The following is a 26,120-nucleotide window of genomic DNA, read 5'->3' on the forward strand; positions in this document are numbered from 1 at the left end:
TCTATATCTTCGATTTCGAACACCCTGTGAATACAAAAATAATTTTAAATTAATTGTGCTCTTAATTACCGTTAAAAAAATAACGAATAATATATTCATGGGTTCAAATACCACCAATATAATATTAAATTTTGACTTTCTGATTCTGATTATTTAATGAGACTGAATGTCCCCGACTTTTGCCTAAAAAAGTCGGGGACATTCAGTCTCATTAAATAATCAGAATCAGACTGAATGTTATTATTATTATTATTATTATTGTTTCAACAAGAGTAGAGGTACAAATACCTATAAACTCAAACTTAAAAAATTATATTATTTAATTATATAATTTATTTATTTAATTATATATTATATGTTATAGTTATTACTCGTTCGTTAATTGGAATTTCAATTTCAAATAGATTCATCGAAATAACTGTTATGTGTTAATAATATCAGTCCAAGTAATCTCTGCCTCTTTGATCGTTGCTATTTAATTCCCCTTGAAGATATTGTCATCCGCAACACATATTACAAGCGCTTGTATGATGCCGAGGAGGAATCTATAGCAAGCATAGTCCGCTACGCCTACTACTCTACAGAGAGCAGCATCAAACTCATTTTTAAATATTTCGACGTTGCCAAGTTGAAGATATTTTATGAATATTGTAATATTTTTACTGAATGTTGGAACTTATATGACACGGAAAAATGAGAATGATGTTCAATTTCGTTTTTTCTATATCATGCGTAAATGATAATTATATTGTTAAGTGTTTTCCACAATTTCATCTGGTTTTTCTGCCATTTACAAAAAAATTACCTATGAAAAATGATATAGAAGAGCTTATAGAAAAAACATACAGAAAGTTGTGAGAATTCATTAAAACTATATGAATCAAGAATAATCAAAAGGTGCACCATCTATTTGAAATGTTAATCAGTTATCTCGAATGCATTAGCATCAATTTATCAATATCAAGAATTTCAAACATGCAATACCGGCAACACCGCAATTAGAAGCCTCTTCACCTAGCAATAGTAGCAATCGTACCGGAACCGAATAATAACAAAACAAAGCATTATCGCAGAACTGTCAAATACCACGTGGTACTTTTATCCAAATAGGTAACCTATGATGACAATTGGTAATTTCCTCACCAAAGCTTTCAGAATTTTATTGGTATTTAAGAGAGGTAAGATGGCGTCTTGTGGAGGCGCCGCGACGACAGCGCCGATATTTGCGACGTTGTCCGCGCCACGACGCGTCCTCTCCTACCCACCTGTTTGATGGTCCAGAGTTGAAGCAACAGATAGTTGTATCTGTTTTTTGAGTTTTGGTTTTAAGTTTCAGTTTTTTTTCAGTTGAGTTTGAGTGCATTGTTTATTAGAAATTAGTTTTTTTTATCCAGGTGAGCGCCTCTCAGTTTTTCCTCAGGTATTGAGTTGGTTTTTATTGTTTTTTCTTATAGGTTATGTTTTTCATATCTGATATTTCTGGTTATATTATAAGAGCTTTTTAGGGAAGAATCTACCAGAGTCTTCATTTGAATTGTATGATATGTACAGTGAGGTTAGATTGTTCCATTGTTTTGTTGAATTAATGCGACAGTGGCGTAGGATACAAATGGTCCCAAGTACACTTGTCTGATGATTGACTGAAAGACTGAATTGAACATTGTTCAAAATAAGATTCCTTTCAGTTCGTTTTGATCTTTTGGCTTATTTTGGTGTTTTTCGTATACCTACCTAAGTCTTTTCGATTCAGAGAAGTAAATATCTATTAGATTTTTATTTGTTGTATAAAGGAGAACAACTATATTTCCGGTTGTGAGAATATATCACTTACCACTTCATATAATCTCTGATCATTGCTATGTGATATAGATAACCTTTTTTCCTTTCGTGAATATATATTTCAACTTATAGGTTATGTTGCCAACAAGAAATTACCCAAATATATACATATATATTACTCTTGACAGTCATGAATTCCTGAAACTGGTTTGGCGCCATTATTCGTTATGGTTATAAATGATAATTTTCACTATTAATTAATTATTTCTATTGGGCTATGATATTTGTTTACTAGCCTTGAGAAACTATTACGAAAATATAAGTAAAATTATCGTAATTTATGAATGACACCCTTCAAATAAGAACTTTTCGGACTAGGTATGCTCAAATTGTTAAGAGTATGTTGAAGCTTAGTTGATTGAAAAAAAAAATCTGAAAAGGCTCTTTATATTCGCGGGTATTTTTTGGTTTCAGGTGAATATTTGTAGAACTGATGTCAATGACACAAGTATATTTGTATGGTGTTTAAATTTAAATTGATGATTTTTCAGTTCGTAATTAATTCATTAATAATTCGCCAAAAAATGTTTCTGGGATCATTCTTCCTCTCCAGTATGAATAAATTATTGTAGAAGTAAAATTGTGCTCTGCGACTATGACTTGCCTCTGACTAATGACGATAACAATTGGCGCCAGTGAGGTAGAACTTCTATTATGTCATGCTTGTAGGTACTAGGTCCTAGTTGGACAAAATCTATAAGAATTTTTTTTTATTTCTTGTTTTTTGAACGATTCAGTAATCCGTCAAATAATAGTTACCTGAGTTACCTCATTCCCCAAAAAAATCTTGTTTTATTTAACGAATTTCTCAATATTTTATTTTGACACTTGAGATTCAACATAACTCAAATTAAGATGGACAGTGTCCATAAAAGTTACAAGTTGTGCTTTTCCTAATTTCATTTCATGTTTTGTTACTGATATGATTGTATTGATACAGAAAATATAGTCTCTCAAATATTTATAAATAAAATATCAATATAAACTCAAAAAAAAATAACTCCAATTATCATATAATATTTTTCCGAGTATTTTTCATTCGATTGATTAACATGTTATTCAATTGGGCGCTGTTGTCACCTTGTGCAGTCGTAATGAAGAAAATTGACTCTTTTTGAAACCTAAATTCGAAAAATTTCTGCAAATAATTTGAAAAAATGTTGAATGAAAGCCTTAACAATTAAATTTGAAATTTGCATTTGTAGTAATAACTCAAATTGACGAAAAATCCCCATTAGAGATATTACAATATATTCTACTCGTCTACTGAAATTACTTCCAATCATGGAAATTACCTGTCGGTCCCCTAATTATTGTGATAACATTCCTACAGTTCTTGAAAGACTGTCTGAAGCGCCATCTCGAAAATGAACGTCCTACCTCTTAATTTGTTTTGCATCCACCTGCAGTTGTGTAGGTAGAACCTGGAGTTTTGATTTCATGCACCTGCATTGTTAATATATGAGTGTATGAGGTGTGTGAATACGGATATTAGTATGAAGAATTCATAATCTTTTTATATTTAATTCTAGTGTATTATGAAGCCTTCACAAACTATTACAAACAAAACAATTGATGATTACCATCCCCCATGCTTCTTTGAAGCAATTTAATCTGCCCAGCATTGTCCAAAATTGTTGCAGATGACCGACGAAAACAATGTCTTGTGTATTAGACAACTTTAAAAAATTTGCAAAAGTTTGCGGAATTTTGCCAGATTGATGTATTTCCACTACTTGTCTACAACCTTTGTCAATTGAATATTTATTTTGGCGTTTCGAAAAAGGACGTAATACAGAATATTCTGTCATATCAACATCTTTTTTTGTATATTGTGCGTAGCTTTCAGCATGGAGTAATTTGACTGTAATATACAGGGTTTTCAACAAACAGTTGACACCGTTTTTAGGATAGGTAGTAACCTGAGAAGTAATTGGAGTTTGCTTAATAAAACATTTTCGTAACGCCTCCGTATTCGAGATGAAGGGCGTTGAAGAGGAAAAAATTTACACATTTTTTACGATTTTGCCGAAACTACTGGCAACATTGTAATGAAATTTTATACGAATATGTTTTGGAAGCTGATGCATCCCATGAATTTGTTTTAATATCTGAATCTCATTGAAGGCGCTACTTATACGGTTTATACTAAGTATTTTTGAAGATAACTCTTTTTAGGTTAGACTTATTAATCGAAACTTTGAGTTGACTTGAATATCATTTATTTTTAAACCATAAAGGTACTCCTGGTAAAACACGGTACAATGTACCGTTTTCGGAATATTTTGATATTATCTTAAGAAAAAGCCAAACTGTGAGGCCCAAAGGTTTAAAATCGCATGACAGAGTAGGTCAAATCGAATCGAAATAAGTAATAAGCATCTGACTTTTGCCACAACGAGTATATCGATTTCATTGACAATCTGCGATATAATATACATTTGAATAATGAATAATACTCTAACACGTGTTCCATAAATAGGAATTCATCATAAAGCACATATTCCCACATTATTTTCCTGCCAATCTTCGTAGCGATATCTACATCAATTTTCCAATTTACACATGCTTGAAATTTTTTATTTCATTTCGATTTCCCCCTCCTCGGACTGGGATTAAATTTTTTTCTGATTGAGATGAGGTTTTTCGTTTATAGGACCGTTGTATCATTTTCGATCTTACATAAAGTATCAGGATTGAAATGTTCCTCGAAATAGCATCAAATTCGAATAAGTCAAATGAAGCGACATATGAAAGTTTTATTTTGTGCATATTCGGATGAAATAGAAAGTGACGCGCACCACGAGGGCAGAGCCGTATTAGGATCGTATTCAAGTCTCATTTTTATTTTGGTATATTATTTTCCACAATTCTTTGGAAATCTTTTATTCCCTCCTTAATGAATATAATTCATTCCGAAATCTGAATAAAACATTCGAAACTTCATAACTCAATAATTTTATGTGGATGTGCCATCAAATAATATTTCAATTTGATTCCTTGAAAATTTAGGCTTCAAATTCTATAGATCGTTTTCTTGAGCTTGATCAAAGTGATTTATCTACCAATTTTTGTACCAAGTTCGTCTGATTTGTTCTTGTAGTTTCCGAGAAGACGACCAGTTATCATTTTGACCAAGTGTCTCTAATATTTTAATTTTGAGCTGAGGGCGATCTCGATGGTTACGATCACTGATCACCGATGATCAATTTTTTTTTCTCAAAAACCCTGAATTTTGAAAAGAAATTACAAGAGACCTTATTTGTCCAGATTGAATCAAGTTATCTAATGTTATAAGCAATATAAATGACGAAAAAAGTTTTTTTGCGAATCAAGTTTTAGGGGTGGCTCAAAATTGCATTTTTGCTCCATCTTTAGGGCTTCAACTTAGCAGGGACTGCTCAACAAGAATTTATAAAAGACCCATTCTTTTTTCTACAAGGAAATACATCATAATTTTTTTTCGCTTCTACATATTTATTTACAACGTGTATAATGCCATATATCGAAAGAGGAGAAGTCTAAACTTCTACGTTAGCTTTGCCTTTGGTTTGTAGGTGTTATGCTTTTTTGTTTAATCAAGACAAAGTGATAAATGACACGTTTAAAAGTATCAAGTCATATTATGATATCATGACATGTCACAGACTAGGAAAATTTGACTTCAAATTTGTGCTTAGAAGACTATACACAGAACAAAACAGGTTCTTCTTACTCGTATAAGCTTCATGCTTCTCAGGGACTGCTGATGGATCTTCTTAAAAACTCAAAAAACATCATAAAAATCTGGGGAAAAACAGCAATGTATTTTTCATCATTTCAGGCAGTAAAGCTGTTATTTCATCATGTTGTTATTTTCATGAACAACAAAATGATTATAAAATGAAACGCACTCTTGATGGACGCTGATCAATAGCAACAAGACGTGGTCGCTTCTCAACGCTGTTTAGAGTTGTTTAAGCTGAATAAACAGGGTTTTTGCGTCAATTTTTGACAGTGGATTCATTACTACAATGCTGAATTAAAGAGAGCATCATCTGAGTGAAAACCAGTCTGTAAAAGCCGTCCAAATCGACCAAAATCTCAAACATTAGGTGGCAAAGTTATGGCTTGTTTATTTTGATAGATGCAAAGGTAAAACCATCAACAGTGAATGATACATAACGTTATTGGATCGAGTGAGTTCTTGATACATATCGATGAAATCCATGGCCAAATTGAATGGGAAGCTTGACCGTCTTGCTTATTCTCTATATCTGACTCTCAGTCACTACTGGCTTTTTGCAGAACTCAAAGCTCAAGGAAAAGAAATTTATCTCAATTGAAAAAGTGATTGCTGAAGTTGAAGCCTGTTTAAAAAACAAAAATGAATCTTTCTACAAATACGGTATTGCAAATTCAGAGAAGCGTGGGAGTACAATAAGACTCTTGAAGGTTACTATGTTGACGAATAAAGTTGAATAATTCCAAGAAAATGTGTTTTACTGGCTAGGCCCGAGACTTATTCATTCTGTATAGAAAGTCGTTAATAAATGAAAATTCAATATTTGTATTTTTTGTTCGATAGATAGAAATATGTTCTGAAAGATGGAAATAATTGAACCTTACAGATTAATTATATTTCAGAAACTATTTTCGTTATATTTTTCTGCTTCAATAAACTTATTTATTTATTTATTGAATTATTGTTGGTTGCACTAAAATACGAATTCTCAATTCTTATTTCTTCCCGCGTCAATCCTAACCCTCTCAGCGAAATCCGGCCCTGTACCGGCGTCGCCATCGCGAAATCAAAAAGTCAAAATTGCAATATAGATCTGACGTCGAGCGAATCATCGGTGGCGTCTTCACCCATGGATCTTAATTTGTCGCTTATCGCCCCCCTTCGGTTGCGAAAACCTGTTGGCTGTGGGAGACAGGAAACCGAATTATCGAAGAAAACCTGAGGGGGTGGCGCGACTCAATCGCCTATGGAAAAACCACGGTGGCTTCCCCTTCCCCTTCATCTCTCGACGTCAATCATCGGCGAATATCATTCAGATCAGCGATGATCGGATGGGCCCACCCAACAAGATCGACGTGCACGTCTCCTTACGTGGGACCCTAACCTGTGATCGGATTCGATCGTGATTCGCCTCGCAGTGGCGTAGAGGGCGGAAGTGGCTCAGATTGATCTAAAGATTAAGCATTTTATCTTCGTTGAAATTTCCGAATTGTTTTTCGTCACAGTATCATTAGACTGCATGAGAGGGACTACCGCAAAAGTGTATTTAAATTACCATACATATGTTTTTCCTTATGGAACACCCTGTGTTTTTATTGAATTTTCAGATTGCACGGAATGAATGAATCTTAATTTCATATACTCGAAACATACCGTTTTTGTAATATTACAATTTTTTATGAAATGAAGGGTATTGGAGGGTAAGCACTGGCTTTTTGATAATCATTGAGAACTCTACAGGGTGTTCATAATGGAAAAATTCATTGATGAGTTATCCCAACGTTAATACCGGGCTTATTCCAAATCGCTATTAGGTACCGAATTTCATTATCTTCAAGAAGTTCTCTACCAAATAAAAAATAAATTAAGGTTGTGTCATTTGAAATGAACCTGATATTAACGTTTGAATAAGTCATTGGTGATTTGTCTCATTTTGAACACCCAGTAGAGTTCTCAATGACTATCAAACATTTAGTAATTAACTACGTTCTTCACGTTCTTCTAGTATTCACTTTCAGAACATTATTCAAATAAATCCATTCATTTCGAAGTGAGTAGGCTTTTCCAAAGCCCCTGCAATTCATTAAAAATAAAATAAAACAAACAAGGTTTGAGAATATGAAACATCGAACAAACTTGGGTTCATTTATTCCATGCAATCTGACAATCTATAAAAAACAGGTATTCTATGAGAAAATACAAAAGGAAGGTAATTCATTGAACATATTTTTTGTGATAAAGATTCACAAAAATATAAATTGAAAATAATAAATGACGATTCTGTTGAAACTGAAATTGCAAACTAGATTTTGAAGAATATCAAACTTAACATATTTTCGAACTGGAAGTCATGAATTAAGGCACATATGTATGACTTCTTATGAAGTCAAATCAAATATATTCTCAGAATTTTCAAATAAAGATCGAAAAACTATCAGTTGTTTGCTAGCAACTCAGTAAAAAGTTCCATCTACGTTATCACCGACTATTATTGAAATTTTTTCAGAGAAGACAATATGTAAAAACAGACAACATTTTTTAAATTTCTTGTTTTTTCTCATGACAAGACCAGAAATTGTTATTAGGAATTTTTGTCTAACCGACCGCTATTGAGGTTAGGCGAAGAGGGGACTGGAGAATCACAAGAATGCATCCACCATTTTGGAACAATTGTTACCTACATAGAGATTACCAGGAGAAATAACTTTTGTTCTTTCTGATGATTTCGGATATTTTATGAGATAGGACAAAATAAGGCACGATTGTGTAACATTTCCAGAGCTTCATTAGACCTTTGAGATATTCTACGAATTGAACCAATGTGTAAAATTTGCAGTGCTTTATTAGAGCTATTAGATATTCTACGTATTAAACCAATGTGTAAATCCTATAATAGCGTGCAGAAAAGTACCTAGTACTTTGCGCAGTTTTTAGGAAAATAATGATGTTGTATCGGGTGCCTCAAATTCGATGTCTAGTGGGGAGATCTCAGAATCCTTTTGAGCTAAAAAAATGAATGAGTCATTCTAGAGATTGATTTCTGAGAAATTTAATTTGATGGAAACCACAACCTGAAGTACAACTGTTTTCAAGCTATAGCAGAAAATTGAAAAATGGCGTGAAATGAAAAGTTCTCATTATTTCTTTATTACTGGAGTTATAAACATGAAACAAAAACATTCTTTCAGTAGAATCTATTGGTAATTATATATATATATATATATATATATATAATTATTTGTTTTTTAGTGCAATTAGTTATTGAAGTTATAAGACAAACTTGTGTTTTGAATGTAAACCATAAAAATTTCTGTGACAAATGAAATCGCTTCTTTTTTCCTTTTCAAAAGTATATAACATGATATGAATTGTTTATAAAATCATAGGATTTTTTATATGGTAACTTACAGAAAATTAAAAATATTCAGTGGCAGTCGAGTTCTCCGGATTCAACATCCTTAATTTTTTCCCTTTGGTCACATTTAACAACATTTGATTTGAAAATGTTGAACGAATCAAATGGTGTTGAAACCGAGTTCACAAATTATCATAGATAGGCGCTTGGTTGATTTGTCGTTTGAAACTGATACTTTTTCATAGTTTGATGAATAATTTACATATCATGTTATATATTTTTGTAGAAAAAAAGAATTCATTTGTTATAGAAATTTGTATGGTTATCATTTGAAGAAACACAAGTTTGTATTACAACTTCAAAACTAATTGCGATAAAAAACAAATTATTACACCATTGCATTCTACTGAAAAAAGTGACCGTAGAATGTTTTTGTTTCATGTTTATAGGACCCATAATGAAGAAGTTATAAGAATTTTTCATTTGACGCAATTTGCCAGTTTTCTCTTATATCTTGAACAGTTGAATTTATGAGTTGCGTTTTTCACCGAATCACTTCTCTCCAAACTAGAGCACGAAAATGTGCCAATAGTTTTTTTCTAGAGATTACCCACTAAATAACGAATTTGGGACATTCGATACACTCAAGATCGTTAAGTCCTAAGTTAAATCTTAAGAGGGATAACCGCTACGTGGTTTTTCGCGTATCAGTCAAACTTCGCTACCTGCAATGATCAAACATAGTACGGTGTACGAAGTTGTACATTCACTTCTTTTTTTTCGAAGCGAATAAGTAGAGGGTAGCACTGTACGACGACTTGCACGAAATTATAATTTTACCTCTTCCGTAATGATTTATGGTAGGTTTCTTTTCAAGAATATATTAAAAATATATCAGTGTTTTATACAAAGTACATATTATCAATTTTTTTTGCGAAAAACGAAAAATAACAGAATATTTTTTCATTCACGAATTGAAAATATTTACTTTCTTCCATGTAAAACATTGTTCAAGGAAATTATGTGAAAACCTCATAAAAACCGGTAATAAGAAATATTTCTAATTTCGTTTTGAACTGAGCAGCCACGTGGTGGTGTTCCCTCTTAACCAACAGTTAGAAACTATAACAATATAAAAAGTCCTTGAAAAACACGATATTTTTCAGTTATCACCCGCTATTCTACCCGTTCCTCAACGCCAACCCATCACGAAACATCCTCCAACAAAACCAGTAATATGCAAGGGCGCAATAATCCCCCACCGCCCCCAGAACGCACCCAGCGTAATTACACAGTCGGGTAAAACGGCCCACACCCTCATCTTGCGGATTCGAACACACCGACCATTCCGATTATTTATTTGAGCAATTATACCTACAACCGAAAATCGAGTACCATCACCATCTAGGGCGTGTTGGGAACCCGCCCGGGCTCTCCGCAGAGTGCGCCAAATGGAAATTTAATTGTATATAAAAGTGCAATTGAAATCGTTCAAGAGCGTTACTTGGACAATAGATTCGAAATCGCGGTTTTCCAACGGGCGACTTCGTACTTGCCATCGTAACACCCTCCTGCTGTTCTGCGATAATGAGATTCGGTCGAAAGGGCTGGAGGTATTGAAAGGTATTTAATATTATTAGCATTGGCCTCCTGTTGCGAGTCATTCGATTTTGGATTCGTTGCTAGAGGGAGGACTTGTGAAATATCAACTTTTAATTATGAATTGTCTCCCCGTTTGCACATTGGTCTAAGAGGGTTGGTTGTAGTAATATTCAATATTTGTCTATTCAGTATTCACACTGGGCTACTAACGAGGTTTCGGACGGCGAATTTCAGACAACGGTTCGAATTCGTGCTGCTCAGAGCTTTAATGAAGCACTGCGAATTTTACACAATAGTTTTTAAAATATCCCAAAGCTCTTATAAAGCACAGCAAATTTCACGCAACCGTTCGCTCCGTAGAATATCTTAAAAATCTTTTGATCTAATCAAGCACTGTAAGTTTCACACAACCAGCTATTCATAGAATATCTCAAAACTGTAATAAAACACTGCGAATAGTCAAGTTCAAATGAATCACTTCAAATTTCACACAACCGTTCGATTCGTAGAATATCTCAAAGCTCTTTTGATCTAATGAAGCATTGAATTTCACACAACCAGCCATTCGTAGAATATCTCAAAGCTGTAATAAAGCACTTCGGATTTTATACAACGGTTCAATTCGAAGAATATCTTCATGCCCAAATAAATCACTTCAAATTTTAAACAATAGTTTCAATTCGTAAAATATCTCAAAGATCTAATGAAGCCGTTATCAAAGCACTGAATTTCACACAACAGTTCAATGTCAAGAATATCTTCAAGCTTAAATAAATCCCTGCAAATTTTGCAATAGTTTTAATGCGTAAAATGTTTCATGCTCTAATGAAGCACTGCAAATTGTTCGATCAGTAAAATATTTCAAAGCTCTTTTGATCTAATGAAGCATTAAATTTCACACAACCAGCCCTTCGGATTTTATACAACGGTTCAATTCGTAGAATATCTTTAAGCTCAAATAAATCACTGCAAATTATAGATAATAGTTTCAATTCGTAAAATATCTCAAAGATCTAATGAAGCGTTATTGAAGCAATGAATTTCACACAACAGTTCAATGCCAAGAATAACTTTAAGCTTGAATAAATCCCTGCAAATTTTGCAATAGTTTTAATGCGTAAAATACTTCATGCACTGCAAATTGTTCGATCAGTAGAATATTTTAAAGCTCTTTTGATCTGATGAAGCATTAAATTTCACACAACCAAACATTCGTAGAATATCTCAAAGCTGTAATAAAACCCTTCGGATTTTATACAACGGTTCAATTCGTAGAGTATCTTCAAGCTCAAATAAATCACTGCAAATTTTAAATAAAAGTTTCAATTCGTAAAATATCTCAAAGATCTAATGAAGCGTTATCAAAGCACTGAATTCCACACAACAGTTCAATGCCAAGAATATCTTCAAGCCTAAGTAAATCCCTGCAAATTTTGCAATAGTTTTAATGCGTAAAATGTTTCATGCTCTAATAAAGCACTGCAAATTGTTCGATCAGTAGAATATTTCAAAGCTCTTTTGATCTAATGAAGCATTGAATTTCACACAACCAGTCATTCGTAGAATATCTCAAAGCTGTAATAAAGCACTTCGGATTTTATACAACGGTTCAATTCGTAGAATATCTTCATGCCCAAATAAATCACTTCAAATTTTAAACAATAGTTTCAATTCGTGAAATATCTCAAAGATCTAATGAAGCTATATTAAAGCACTGAATTTCACACAACAGTTCAAAGCCAAGAATATCTTCAAGCTTTAATAAATCACTGCAAATTTTGCAATAGTTTTAATGCGTTAAATGTTTCATGATCTAATAAAGCACTACAAATTGTCCGATCAGTAGAATATTTCAAAGCTCTTTGTTCTACTGAGCACTAAATTTCACACAACCAGCCCTCGACCAGCCCTTCGTAGAATATCTCAAATCTTCAATAAAGCACTGTGAATTTCACACAACGGTTGAATGCGTAAAATATCTTCAAGCTCAAATAAATCACTGCAAATTGTCTCGCAAACGTTCGACTCTCTGAATATCTCAAAGCTCTAAAGATCTAATGGATTGTACTGTTGATTTCACACAACGTTTAAATTAGTAGAATATCTCAAAGCTGTAATAAATCACTATGAATTTAAGACAACGGTTCAATTTGTAGAATATCTTCAAGCTCAAATAAATCACTGCAAATTATGAACAATAGTATTAATTCGTAAAATGTCTCAAACCTCTAATAAAGCAATGCAAATTTCAAACAACCGTAGGATTAGTATAAGTAAAATATTTCGAAGCTTTTTCAATCTAATAAAGCACTAAATTTCACACAACCAGCCATTCGTAGAATATCTCAAATCTTTAATAAAGCACTGTGGATTTCACAACGGTTGAATGCGTAAAATATCTTCAAGCTCAAATAAATCTATACAAATTATCTCGCAAACTTTCGACTCGTTGAATATCTCAAAGCTCTAAAGATCTAATGAAGTACTGTGAATTTCACACAACGGTTGAATTAGTAGAATATTTCAAAGCTGTAATAAATCACTATGAAAACGGTTCAAATCGTAGAATATCTTTAAGCTCAAAAAATCACTGCAAATATTACAACATTATTTTTATATGAAGGTAATACCATTATGCCTACCTCATAGAAGCCCTCGTCCCTATTGACAAAAAATTGGACAGTCATTTTCACAAGCCTCTGTTGAAGCGAACTTTTCACCAGAAAAATTGTTCGTCATGGACGGGAACAGAGGGTAATCACTTTACAGCTCACCGCTTTTCGAGCACGACCGTTTTCACTTGACGTTGTCGTAAGCGATCCACTTTTCATCACCCGTCACCAACCTCTTCAAAAATGGGTCGATTTTGATGCGATTCAGCAGCAATTCGCAAATATAAATTCGGTCCATGATGGTTTTTTTGCGTTGACTCATGTGGTAACCATAGATCGAGCTTCTTCTTGCTTATTGTAAATGCTTCCAAACAGTTTTTTGGGGAATCTTTAGCTCTTGGGCAATCGAAATAATTCTTACATCAAGGTCGGATTTGACAATGTCCATGATTTCATCGACAAGTTCGACATTTGGCCTTCCAGTGCGTGGTGCATCTTTGACATCGAAATTACCGGAACGGAAGTGACGAAACCAAAATTGATTGGCTTTTAGAGTACCATAACCACTACTTAGATTTTCAGCTGCCTGGCTTGCATTTTCGCCTTTATCGAAGGAAAACTGTGAAATAAAGGGTATTGACTTTTGAAATACAGGGAAGATTGTAAATCAACATTTATTGCGCACAAGATCTTGACCTTTCCTTGTATCTATATTTTAGAGTCATTACTTCACGCTCATAAAAACAAGAATGATTACATTAGAGTTGGAAGCACCCATGAGTATAGTACCAGAGGTAGAAATCTTTTGAAACAAGATTTTTGTAGACTGACTTCATCCCAAAAGGGGCCGTTTTATATGTCCATCAAGTTATATAACAAAATTCCATCTTATTATAAAGTTATGTCCTTAAATATTTTCAAAAATGCTGTAAAGAATATTTTAATGAAAGGTGCATTTTACGACATTGATGAGTTTTTAAATTGTGATCTAAACCAATACCTGTGAGAAATTTTTGTTTTTTGCCCAGTTTGTCTCTGATGTGTTAGTTGATATATTCATTCCTTGAATTGTTATATTGTTATATTTAATTGTGTTATATGTGTGTATATAGTATATATATATTTATAAATATGAAGATTTACCCTATATTTTATATTGACGAGTGCAAACATTGTTTTTCAATTGTAAAGCATGAATAAAGATTACTTGGCTAGTGTCCATTTTTGACGCGCGCTCGAACTAAACTGAGTTAACTTATCACAAAACTGTCAGAAAAGTTTTTGTAGTTCAAAATGTTATCCTTCTAATGCCATCTAGTGGTACCCGATGGGACTCACACAACGCGAGATACAGATGACTAAAACCATCTATTGAAAAAATATTGGATAAAAACGGTGACCCATTCGAAAGATTTTTTGTCACGAATGTTAGTTTGGAATTTCTCAGTGGCGTATCATTTCTCCTCTCAACAAACTTAGAGAAATAACAAAAATAGTAAGTTTTCAAGAAAAACTTCAACACCTCTTATCTCGGAATACGTAACATTCGAGTAGAAAATTCATTCAGCAAACAGTAATTATTTTTTCATGCGTAACCATCTCCTGAAGTTTGTCAAATTTATTCACAAACACCCTGTATATGTAGACATAATATTATCTCTAAGAACATCGAAGCTATTAGAAGGTAAATTAGGATCTCAATGTGTACCCTTTCACGTCGAGAACTCTACCCATTCCGATGCTCCTGGGTGAGCTCCCAGGCTCTCGAGATATTATTTGTAGAGATACATTCGAGATAGGCGTGCACGTCTCCATTTAAGATATCATTGTATCGATTATCCCGATCGATGTATCGGGGGGGGGGGGGGGGGGGAAACAGTTCCTCTATAATCAACGCCCGAAAAAAATGACCACAGATGGAAGTGCATTTACATTTTATAAGAATTTCACGAAATACCCGATTCAGTTTATTCAGTTCCCATAATTACAGCCCATTATCGGAGTATGAAAAGCCATGGCGGATAATTTGCGAATCATTCGTAATTCCCTAATGAATATCTTTGAATTGAAACAGAGAAACAAATGAAATTGTTATAAATAAATAATTGACGGTTGATGGATAGCCGAGTCTCGAGTATCATTCGGAATGTCAGAGCCGTAGCATTGGGGAGTATTTATTTGTTTTGACTTGGTGGGTAGGAACGATTTTGGTTCCTAATTAATGTCTAGACTTGTATGGAAGTTTCTTATTGGTTTGTGGTTATTATTCAATTTAAAAAGAAAATCCAGGAGATTTTTTCGGAAAAATTTGTTTTTTTTTAATCTTTTGAGAATGCCTTTTTTCTCCGAACAAATTCAGTTCACAAAAGACGTTAAACGTTAATTCAGTATTCTACATGGGCGTACAACTTTGCTTCCGCCGTTATTTTCCCGAAATTCCGAGGCTATATTGTCAAAAACTGGTTATAAAGGGTGTTTTTTTTTGAAGCTATAGAACTTTAAATTGCAATAAAACAACGATGGATTATTCGATTGACATGAATTTTATTTATCCGCAAGATAATCTTGTGGCATTACATTTTGAATATGATTTCTGGCATATGACCACCACGGCTGGTTCGGATCTAGTCCAATCAGGACGTCCAATTTTCGATGACTTTTTCCAACATTTGTGGCTGTATATCGGCAATAACACGGCGAATGTTGTCTTCCAAATGGTCAAGGCTTTGTGGCTTATCCACATGGACCAATGACTTTACATAGCCCCACAGAAAGTAGTCTAGCGGTGTTAAATCACAAGATCTTGGAGGCCAATTTACTGGTCCAAAACGTGAAATTAGGCGGTCACTAAACGTCTCTTTCAATAAATCGATTATGGTACGAGCTGTGTGACATGTTGTGCCGTCTTGTTAGAACCACAGCTCCTGGACATCATGGTTGTTCAATTCAGGAATGAAAAAGTTAGTAATCATGGCTCTATACTGATCACCATCGACTGTAACGTTCTGGCCATCATCGTTTTTGAAGAAGTACGGACCAATGCTTCCACCAGCCCATAAAGCGCACCAAACAGTCAGTTTTTCTGGATGTAACGGTGTTTCGACATACACTTGAGGATTAGCTTCACTCCAAATGCGGCAGTTTTGTTTGTTGACGTAGCCATTCAATCAGAAGTGCGCTTCATCGCTAAACAAAATAAAATGGACGTAGTGCGCGATACGTATTCCGCACAGAACCATTATTTTCGAAATAAAATTGCACTATTTGCAAGCGTTGTTCAGGCGTGAGTCTATTCATGATGAATTGCCAAACCAAACTGAGAATAAATCACTTGACACCTGTTAAATCGGTCGCCATCTTGAACAGTAATGCCAACTTGAAGTTATATACCTCGAAAAAAAAAACACCCTATACATTTATGATTCAAAGTATTGTCCATCGGTGGCCACTACTTTCTTCCATTTTTCGGGCAGCGTACGAATTTCGCGTTGAAAAAACTGGTCATCTTTCAAAGTGATCCACGAATCGATCCAATTTTCCACTTCTCCATAAAACCGAAATTGCTGGTCAGTCAGGCCGTGTGCTATTGATCGAAACAAGTGACAGTCCGAGGGAGCAACGTCTGGAGAATACGTCGGGTAGGATAGGACTACTTTTGCAACATGGGGTCGAGCATTGTCATGCTGTAAAATCACTTTATCATGTCTCTCGTTGTATTGCGCCGTTTGTCTTTCAAACGCATTAGTTGCGCGTTCGATAACAATCGCCTGTGATTATTTCAGTCGGTTTTAACAACTTATTATACACTACGCCGAGCTGTTCCAACCAAATGTAACGAATTTTCCCCTACTGTTTTTGGTCCTGAAAAAAGTTACTTTTCTGGTCTAAGCAGTTAATGGTACATTATTTCAAAAGGAGGAAAAGTGTCACTTTTCATGGCGTGCTTGTGTTATAATTGAAAGCAAGCCGTGAAAAGTACCAGTGCTTCTTTCCTTCAGAACTTTTGTTTGGTCGACAATGGTACTATAGAAAAATGTAAAAAAAACTTTGGTCCAGTACTAGAGTTTGTGGTTTCTTCTAGTTTTGTCGTATCTGCTACCGATTTCGAGAAAAAAGTTTCAAATAATTCTTTAGTTATCCTCAGGAAAATCAAAATTATCATGAAGATCCAGTGAGTAATCTGTGATGAATCACTAAATTATAAGTTCTGGTACTTATTTACCAAAAATGTAGATTAAAAAAGATTAGGTGAGAAGGTACAATCATCACAAAGAAGTGGGATTACAATAAACACCCTTTAGCTCGAAAACAATGAGGGCCATATTTATAGAACTTTTTTTCCTTAAAATTATCCATGGAATCTCCCATTTTTATTTGTACCTCCAAGTTAGGGACAGCCTATATAGGTACACTCTAGATTAGATAGTAGGTAAAGAACTTACATTTATTGAATATTGCTAGATCCATATGGAACACTTATTATATCTTATTTTGTATTTTTATGATGATGTTGCAGTTTATACAATTATTAAACATGGTTTGAACTCTACCTGAAACGTCATTCACTTTCTCGCTATCTGCGCTATCCATTCAATCACCTGAATAGTCAGCAACAATGATGCTTCATTTGAATATTATTATTGAATATTTAAGAAAACCTTCCGGAAGATGTGCAACATATTTTCTGTAATGTGGCTTATAGGTTTCATTCATTACAAATGATCTTGGCTTGCTTATATCCAAATTCATTTGATCTATCTGGTTAGAAATCTCAAATATTCATTCAGGCATTTTGGAACTACAGACATTCTATTTGAATTTCAAATGTTCACATTGTATCAAATCAATATGGGTATCGATAGAAAACAAGGTGGCAAGTTCAACATAAATTCAACTTACTATCTCACTGTGGAATATCAATTTTTATTATATATCAGGAAAAATTACGGTAGGTAATAATTGATTGCCAATTATCAGAAGTGGCTGAACTAGAGAGATTTGGTGTTAGACTGAAGAGTAACTGAAATTATTAATTATCGCATCCACCATAAAACAATTTAATTTTGCACATTTTCGTAGGTATCACTCTTGTGAACACAAAGCTGCAACTTCTCAACCAAAAATATTCATTTGCCCTTATCCAAAATCTCATCATTTCTATTCTCACATTTCCATTGACCAAATTCCAAATGAATTTTAACCATTAACTATTTTGGTAACCGTTTCCAATGCTTATTCTGTATCTGTGAAATCATTTTTTTCTACATTCATGCAAAAAGCAAAACTTTATTGAACTATATTTAGTGGAAGAAGAAGTTCTTTATTGCACTAGTGCAATAAAGTTTTTATTGCACTCATCTGTCATTCTAATTCAACGTGCTGTCATCATGATAAACATAAACGTTCAAACCCACTACATATTTATCAGATATGCTGTGAGATTGGCAATACGTTTTAAACAGTTACATTTTTTATATTTTTTTGTATAAATGTTAGCAGCCAGAGATAAACAAACAATGCCTTCCCGAGATTTAAAAAGTACTTCAATACGAAATATTCGTATTGAAAATTGCACCAATTGTTCATTCACTTTCAACATTGAGGGTAAAAATAAAGTTTGAGTTAAATTGTTCATAACGTATTAGTTCCTGTTTCGAAGCAAATCGATATTAATAATAAAGTATTCAAGTTGCGCTTTTCATTTTCCTACACTAAACTAACTGTTTGGTGCGCTTTATGGGCTGGTGGAATCATTGGTCCGTACTTCAAAAACGATGATGGCCAGAACGTTACAGTCAATGGTGATCGGTATATAGAGCCATGATTACTAACTTTTTCATTCCTGAATTGAACAATCATGATGTCCAGGAGCTGTGGTTCCAACAAGACGGCGCAACATGTCACACAGCTCGTACCATAATCGATTTATTGAAAGACACGTTTAGTGACCGCCTAATTTCACGTTTTGGACCTGTGAATTGGCCTCCAAGATCTTGTGATTTAACAGCGCTAGACTACTTTCTGTGGGGCTATGTAAAGTCGTTGGTCTATGCGGATAAGCCACAAACCCTTGACCATTTGGAAGACAACATTCGCCGTGTTATTGCCGATATACGGCCACAAATGTTGGAAAAAGTCATCGAAAATTGGACGTCCAGATTGGAATACATCCGAGCCAGCCGTGGCGGTCATATGCCAGAAATCATATTTAAAATGTAATGCCACAAGATTATCTTGCGGATAAATAAAATTCATGTCAATCGAATAATCCATCGTTGTTTCATTGCAATTTAAAGTTATATAGCTCTGAAAAAAACACCTTTTACAAGGCAAGAGCTACTTGTAATCACAGAATATCCACTCTAATTTCTCCAAAGCACTCTTGACCACGAATTCGAATGAACAAAGCTTTGTGTCGATCGTTATCTGAATCATAGATTTATAAACTGAAGTGTAGTCGGGAGCTTTTGAGCACTCTTCATTCATATTAAGTTCTGTGATCTCCAAAGGCGCAACTATCACATGAGTGCTCCTGCGTTAATTTGTGACATAAAAAAATCATAATAAAATATTTTTGATTTCATAGTGAGCTTGAACTAGTACGCCTCTGATGAAACGCTGGATATCGTTTCCAAAAAAGTCATGTAATTTGAGTCGTCCGAACGGCGACCGAAACCGAAGAGAAGAAACGAAATAATAATGCAATTCCGCAGTTATATTTATGTATATCATTGCTTGGGTCGCGATTGATTTGGTCTTGGGACGCCCTGGGGCCGTCTCGAACTGCATTTATCTGTCTGCCTCGATAATATCTAGTTGCTCCAAGTGAAAATCAAATGATATAAGTTCGGGAACGCAGCCATAAATGTCACTGAACTTTCTGCCCGCGAAAATTAAGGTTATCTTGAGCTTTGTCTTTGATACTTCAGGTGTATTAGTTACTTTGTAGTAACTTAGTTACTAGGAGTATAAGGTATCAAATTACTGTATAGTGACTAAGTGGCTATAAAGTATTTTAGTTACTGTTTGGTTGCTTTCATTTTTTGTTAGATAATTAAGATACTTTTCGAAAAAAACCGTATCTTGTAATTCAAATGAGTGTCTAAGATGTCGAAAAGATTCAGTATCTAAGATACTTCCCAAGTACCTATCTCAGATACCTTGTCGGATCTACCTGATAAGTATTAAAATTCCTACTCAACTTAATGAGGCACTGAAACAAGTATCTTATCAAACACCTGAGAAAGTAACCTAAGACTAAGTTTGTAAAAGAATACCTAGACACCCAAAGTAATTTCAGGTACTCTTCGAGAAAGCTGTATACTAAGTATTTTCGACAGCTCTATTTATAGTTTTCTCTTATAAAGTTTGGAAATCTTTCGAGAATGGAAGATTTCATAATTTCGATACGTATTCAAAGTTTTTATTTGATTTATTGTTCAAACGATAAGATCAATTTTTGTCTCAGTTCTCTATTTTGGTCATTGCTTTCCAAAGATGTGGAAAGTGTATGGATCAAGAATTTCGATTGAAGGTTGAAATAATAATTCCCTGTCTCCTGAAGGAAGGTAGGAGGGTTCTTAAATGATAATCATTGGTCATATTTTCTGAGTTAGTTGAATAACTCGTATATATCGATACCATTATTCAATCTGAAATAGATGGCCTTTCTGTTATGCTTGTTTTGAAATTAATTCCCTTAGAATTTATGAATCCGATTTGGAAAAATATATTGAGGAGGGAAACTGAATTTTGTGCCAAATTTCATTCAGCTAGTTTCCAGACAGATGTATAAAAAACTGAGGATTGGCATACTGATCATAATTTCTATTCTGCTCTTTCTGTATAACGCCAAAAAGAATTACTGTTCTGTTACTTATATTTGTTGCTCTATGTCGTTTCTGCAGATAATTTTAGAATCATAGAGAAGGATTATTCTCACTTAGTTTTGTTCAATGCATGTTTTAATGAAGTCTTTCCACGAATGTCTCTTTGTAAGCTTTTACTTCTTTGATATTTTCGAATATTAATAAATCTCTTATTTCTAATTATATCATGATTTGCTTTCTCAGACGATAGGATTTGATCACTTCGTCTTGTGGTTATGATTTTAATATTTTTAATCACTAAAATATGAATTCTATCTATACAGATTCAGGGCCGTCGCTAGCCAAATTGCCGCCCTAGGCAAATACCCAATTTGCCGCCCTAACAGTCAACTCTGCAGAATGCAAAAAAAATTATTTTGGGTTATCGGGGTCTTCTACCGAAATATGAAAAAGTTGAAGGCGACAGTTTGTAAAATTTTAATTGTAATAACATAGAAAAAATATAAACGAAACCAACAAGTTCAAACTTGTACAAAAAATGAAAATCATTTTAGGATTGGTAAGGAACAATAATAGGAATACATAATATGAATGACTAGAACAAAAAATATCTTTCCGGAAAAAATATTCAACGAATTATTCAAAAATTAACTTTTCGATCATTTGAATAAATCATCGAAAAGTTAATTAATTAAATGTCAAAATTGGCATTTAAGGATTAGTAAAAACGAAAAATATACATGACGAGTATAAATAAATAAATGTAAAGATAGAAATACATAATATAAATGACTAGAAGAAAAATATAAGTACAATATACATATAATGAGATAAGTTGATTAGTGATACAAATCTAGAAAAAAAAAAGTATTCAACACTTTCTTCTTGGAATTCGGATTTCTGAAAAAAATTGAAAATGCCGCCCTCCAATATTTGCCGGCCCGGCAAAATGCCAATTAGCCAGCCTCCAGAGCGGGCCCTGATTCAGTATTTAATTAAGAAAAAGTTCTTCAAGGGGCAATTGAAAGTTCCGGGCGAGGGAAGTATGAGAACGTTTTAGAAAAATATTATCTTGAAATTTTTGTTTTCTCTTTCGGCACCTTACATTTTGAACATGTGAATTTTTGTTCATAAAGTAGAATATCGTAACTGAATCTAAGCGCCCCAATTTTTCTCCAGGGGGCGCCTGGACAGTTTTGGGGCGCACTACTACCACCCCGGAAACGTACCTGAAAGAAACACGGATCATATTTCTTTGGCAACATTATACCTATTTTGAAATAAATGAATATGATTTTTTCTATTAAGTCTATCTCATCATCCGACGCTTCGAACGTAGGTACTTCCCAGTGCCGAAAAATGATAATAATAAGGAAATGATGAAAATAAAAAATTATAGAACTTACCTTCAGTACTCTACTTTGAAATCCTTAAATCCAAAGGCAAATCGAAAAATTCAGAATATAACACTCACTTTGCACATACAGTACGATCAAAAAAATATTGTTGTATAATGGCACGTGGTATAAAATAAAATAAACTTCTCAGATATGTATTTCTTAGGAAGGATGAGATGGAAATGATGAAATGGAAACATTTCTCGTATATTTTGCATTCATCTGGGAATAGGCATTCTGGTTGAAGAATTCTAGAGAAAAATATTCTCCACCGACTACCCTTATAAAGCAATAAAATTGAGCAGTGTACAAAGAGAAGGCCGACACGCCTGATTAGAACATGTGTTTTTTAGCATCAATATCTCGTAAACAGTAAACAGCTGTGAGAGGGTTTACATGACATCTGGATATTTATGAGTTGTTGTGTACCTTTGATAGTTTAAAATGTTGATTAAATTGTCTGTATATTTTCGTGTTGTTTCTAACCGATTTAAATCTCATTTCTTACTTTGAATTTCTACACATATGATTTTTGTTGATCAAGATTGAAATGCCGCCCCAGAATTTTGCCGCCCTAGGCGGTCGCCTCCCCTGCCTACCCCCTAGCGACGGCCCTGTACAGATTCCAGCTCTTCTTCTGTTATTATGTGTCTTGATTTTGTTCTTTCTTTAGTTTTATGTTGTCGGTAATTATATTTAATTTTGGAATGGCACAACTCCACACCCAGTTTGATTTTAGTACCGATTGAATACTCCTTATGCGTTCATGGATCTAGAGATATTTGATAGACCTGCTGTTGTCATCAAGCCATTTTGATTTTAAATCAAATCATTCCATTCTTTTAAAATTGGTTTGTATATTTTATTTTCGATAATTATAAATTGAAATTGCTATCAATAGGTTTATTTCAGAACCACCAAATTTTGAAAAGATCAAGGCAATTGTTGATGTTTGTTTCATTGTTAAACTAGGAAAAATACACAGTTAGGCAACGACGATATGAATCTGCTAAAATATATGTAGTATGCTAAATTTTCCCATTCTCTTTAAATTTCGCATTCATGAATATTTTTGCATTGACAGGTCGAAATTAGCGACAAATTCTTTCCTATATAGAAATATTTAGTTCGACAAAGTGGACTCTAACCGGACTTCTATTCGATTAGACAATGACTGAAAATGAATACAATAAAGCTTATATCATTATGCCAGTGAACTTTCATTTTTAAGTCAATAATTACAATACAATTCTTAGCCCCGCGAAACGTGTCATTATTGTTCCAGTTTTTTCGATATATTTAATGAACTGGAAATTACCGACTGAAACTACTGAATCTCTACATAATTTATCGTTCTCTGGTTTCAACAACCGAACCTATTCATGAATAATCTTTTCGAGGCCCATAATTAAAATATAACATTCAATTATTTGGTACGTCCTTTAACTTGCCGTGCCCATTTATTGTTGTTTTAATTGAATGTTGAGTCTCTTTCGTTTGCTGATAATAACTCACTTGCTGCTTGAATACGGAAATATGGAAGCAGATGCCAGCCAGTTGGTCTCTTTTACTCCCTTCTTGTTCGATCCGATACTCCGACTTGGTATAGTAGCTTATGGAGCCTTCGTCTATTTAAACACGCCTACTATGAGTAAATCATACCGCAAGATATAACATTATTTTCATATTGTGAATAACTGTTCGGTGGCAGTTTGAATTAACAGGATATATCGATGATTTTTCTTGGATTTTTAGTTTGATTAATCAACCAGAGTAGACAGAGAAGGAGGGATTGGAGAGACCACGTTGATAGGATGGAGTCAGATAGAATAGCATACATCTGCAAGAATGAACAACCCAGAGGAAGGAGAAAGCCGGGTAGACCACCGAAAAGATGGGCTCAAAGCTGGTTTTCCTCATCTGCAGAGTAGACCAAGTTTGAATGAATGAATAAATAGAATAGACCAAGGCCAAGCAAACAGGGAACTCCCTAGCTAAAAGAAGAAGAAGAAGAATCAACCATGAAGTTCGAATAGATCACTCTGTTATTTCAGTAATTTTCGAATTTTAGGACTAGCAAAAAAGAAAAAAGCAATGACGTGAAGTCAGATGTCTTTGATCGCTGGTCATCATTTTTTGCTCGTATTTCTGCCCTTTTGTCGGAGAGGACAAGGAGACAGGTCTTCAATACAATCATTATGCCCCATTTTAATTATTGTTCTGTACTGCTGATATCATGTACACAAGGAGATATAAGTAGACTTCAAGTTCAACAGAATAAATCCATGAGACTAATCCTAAGATGTAGTAAGTTCACACCTGTAGTAGTCATGCATAATGAATTGAACTGGTTACCTGTGGAAAAAAATATCAAGAAGGCCAATCTAACCCTTATTTACAAAATAGATCTTGTACAACGGAGGAGGAAATTTTTATGACTACAATATTCGGTCAGGAAATAACAATATCTGCACAGTGAGAACAACTTCTTTACAGAAGTCCTTGTTCTATGAGGGTGTTCGTTTGTAGTTATAATGGTCTCCCAGAGGAAATTAAGACGGCACCATTTTTGGGTGCATTCTGAGGAAGATTGAATGGCCACTTGAGAGAAATGTGAATGATGATATTATTGTTGTGTTGATTTTCTATTTTTTGTACTAGCCGGGTGCTAAACAAATATTATTATTATTATTATTATCCATGCGCCAATGGTGCTCTTACAGACGTGGTTTTCAAGGAATGAATGACGCACTCAAAAGCTCCCGACTCCACTGCCCTGTGCTCAAGTCAGTTCCGAGAACTATGCACCATTTCGCATTTTTGATCAGTTGAATGCACAGCTGCTAATCTATATTTGCCTCGCACATTAACCCTGTATTCAATCCTATATTAACATTCTATAAAACATTCGTTAGGTATAACTCTGCACTGATAGAATTCATTTGCAGTTAAATATGCCTCGTAATTTCGATCTCCATCTCCAATTCTCTAATTAAGAGGAAGTTATGAGTTCACAGCCGTTCCATGAACTGATCGCTCTATCATTTCGTTACGATTTATGTAATTTTCGAATTTTGAGCCCAAAGTCATCTTAGCAGCCTTGGTCATAACTTCTTGAGTATCCAGAACTAACTTTTCCATGTGAGTGATTCTTAGGCAGATCCGAGGGCAGATCTCATTTGCTCACTTATCCATGGGGTAAAAAAGGGATTTGCATCGACAGTGTCCTGTTAGCAGTACCACCATTACTCTACCATTACCTGAAGCGCAGCTCGTGGTAGTTTCAGGAGCTTTCTGGTATACATCGGTGGAAGCACCTCAAATTTCTTTGCCTGGACAAGACCCGGAGTATTCCTCCCGAGTGTTTTCCTATTGTCTCTCTCCCATTGTTGGACCCCTGTCTTGTATTGGTATTTTCCAATCCCACAGAAGGACTCAGCTTTTTCATATCCTTCAATACCATATAGCCCCCGGTACCCATAGTAGAGTTACCTTATTGCCTCTGGTCAGTCCTTTATGGTATTACGGCACTCCCATGTCAGTAGAGACCCCTGACTAAATGATTCCAGGTACCTCAGCGTGACCTGGCTATCCGTATTGATGTAAATACGCGCTCCTTTGAGGTTTCTTTTGAGACACTCTTGGACGTTGTAACGTTACAATTGCCCATGAGACTCTAAGGACTAATTTCTAGGGGTGGTTTGGCTTATTTGGCAACAAAACTCCTACCCAGGTTTTTACAAATTTAATAAAATTAAAATA

At 34.3% G+C, this 26,120-nt stretch overlaps 1 protein-coding gene across 4 annotated transcripts in view; it reads left to right on the forward strand.

The window, feature by feature from the left end:
• Positions 1–1,146: 1,146 nt before the first annotated feature.
• Positions 1,147–26,120, forward strand: part of LOC123674151 (protein bric-a-brac 1-like) — a 366,849-nt gene continuing 341,875 nt past the window's right edge. Inside the window, exon 1 of one of the 4 annotated variants that reach the window (XM_045609040.1) lies at positions 1,147–1,394. The gene's annotated coding sequence lies outside the window, so the exon portion shown is untranslated. Of the gene's footprint in view, positions 1,421–26,120 lie in introns of all 4 variants that reach the window. The other 3 variants (XM_045609037.1, XM_045609036.1, XM_045609041.1) reach the window with 3 other exon arrangements.

The sequence above is a fragment of the Harmonia axyridis genome, chromosome 2, assembly GCF_914767665.1.
Source record: "Harmonia axyridis chromosome 2, icHarAxyr1.1, whole genome shotgun sequence".
Classification (NCBI taxonomy): domain Eukaryota; kingdom Metazoa; phylum Arthropoda; class Insecta; order Coleoptera; family Coccinellidae; genus Harmonia; species Harmonia axyridis.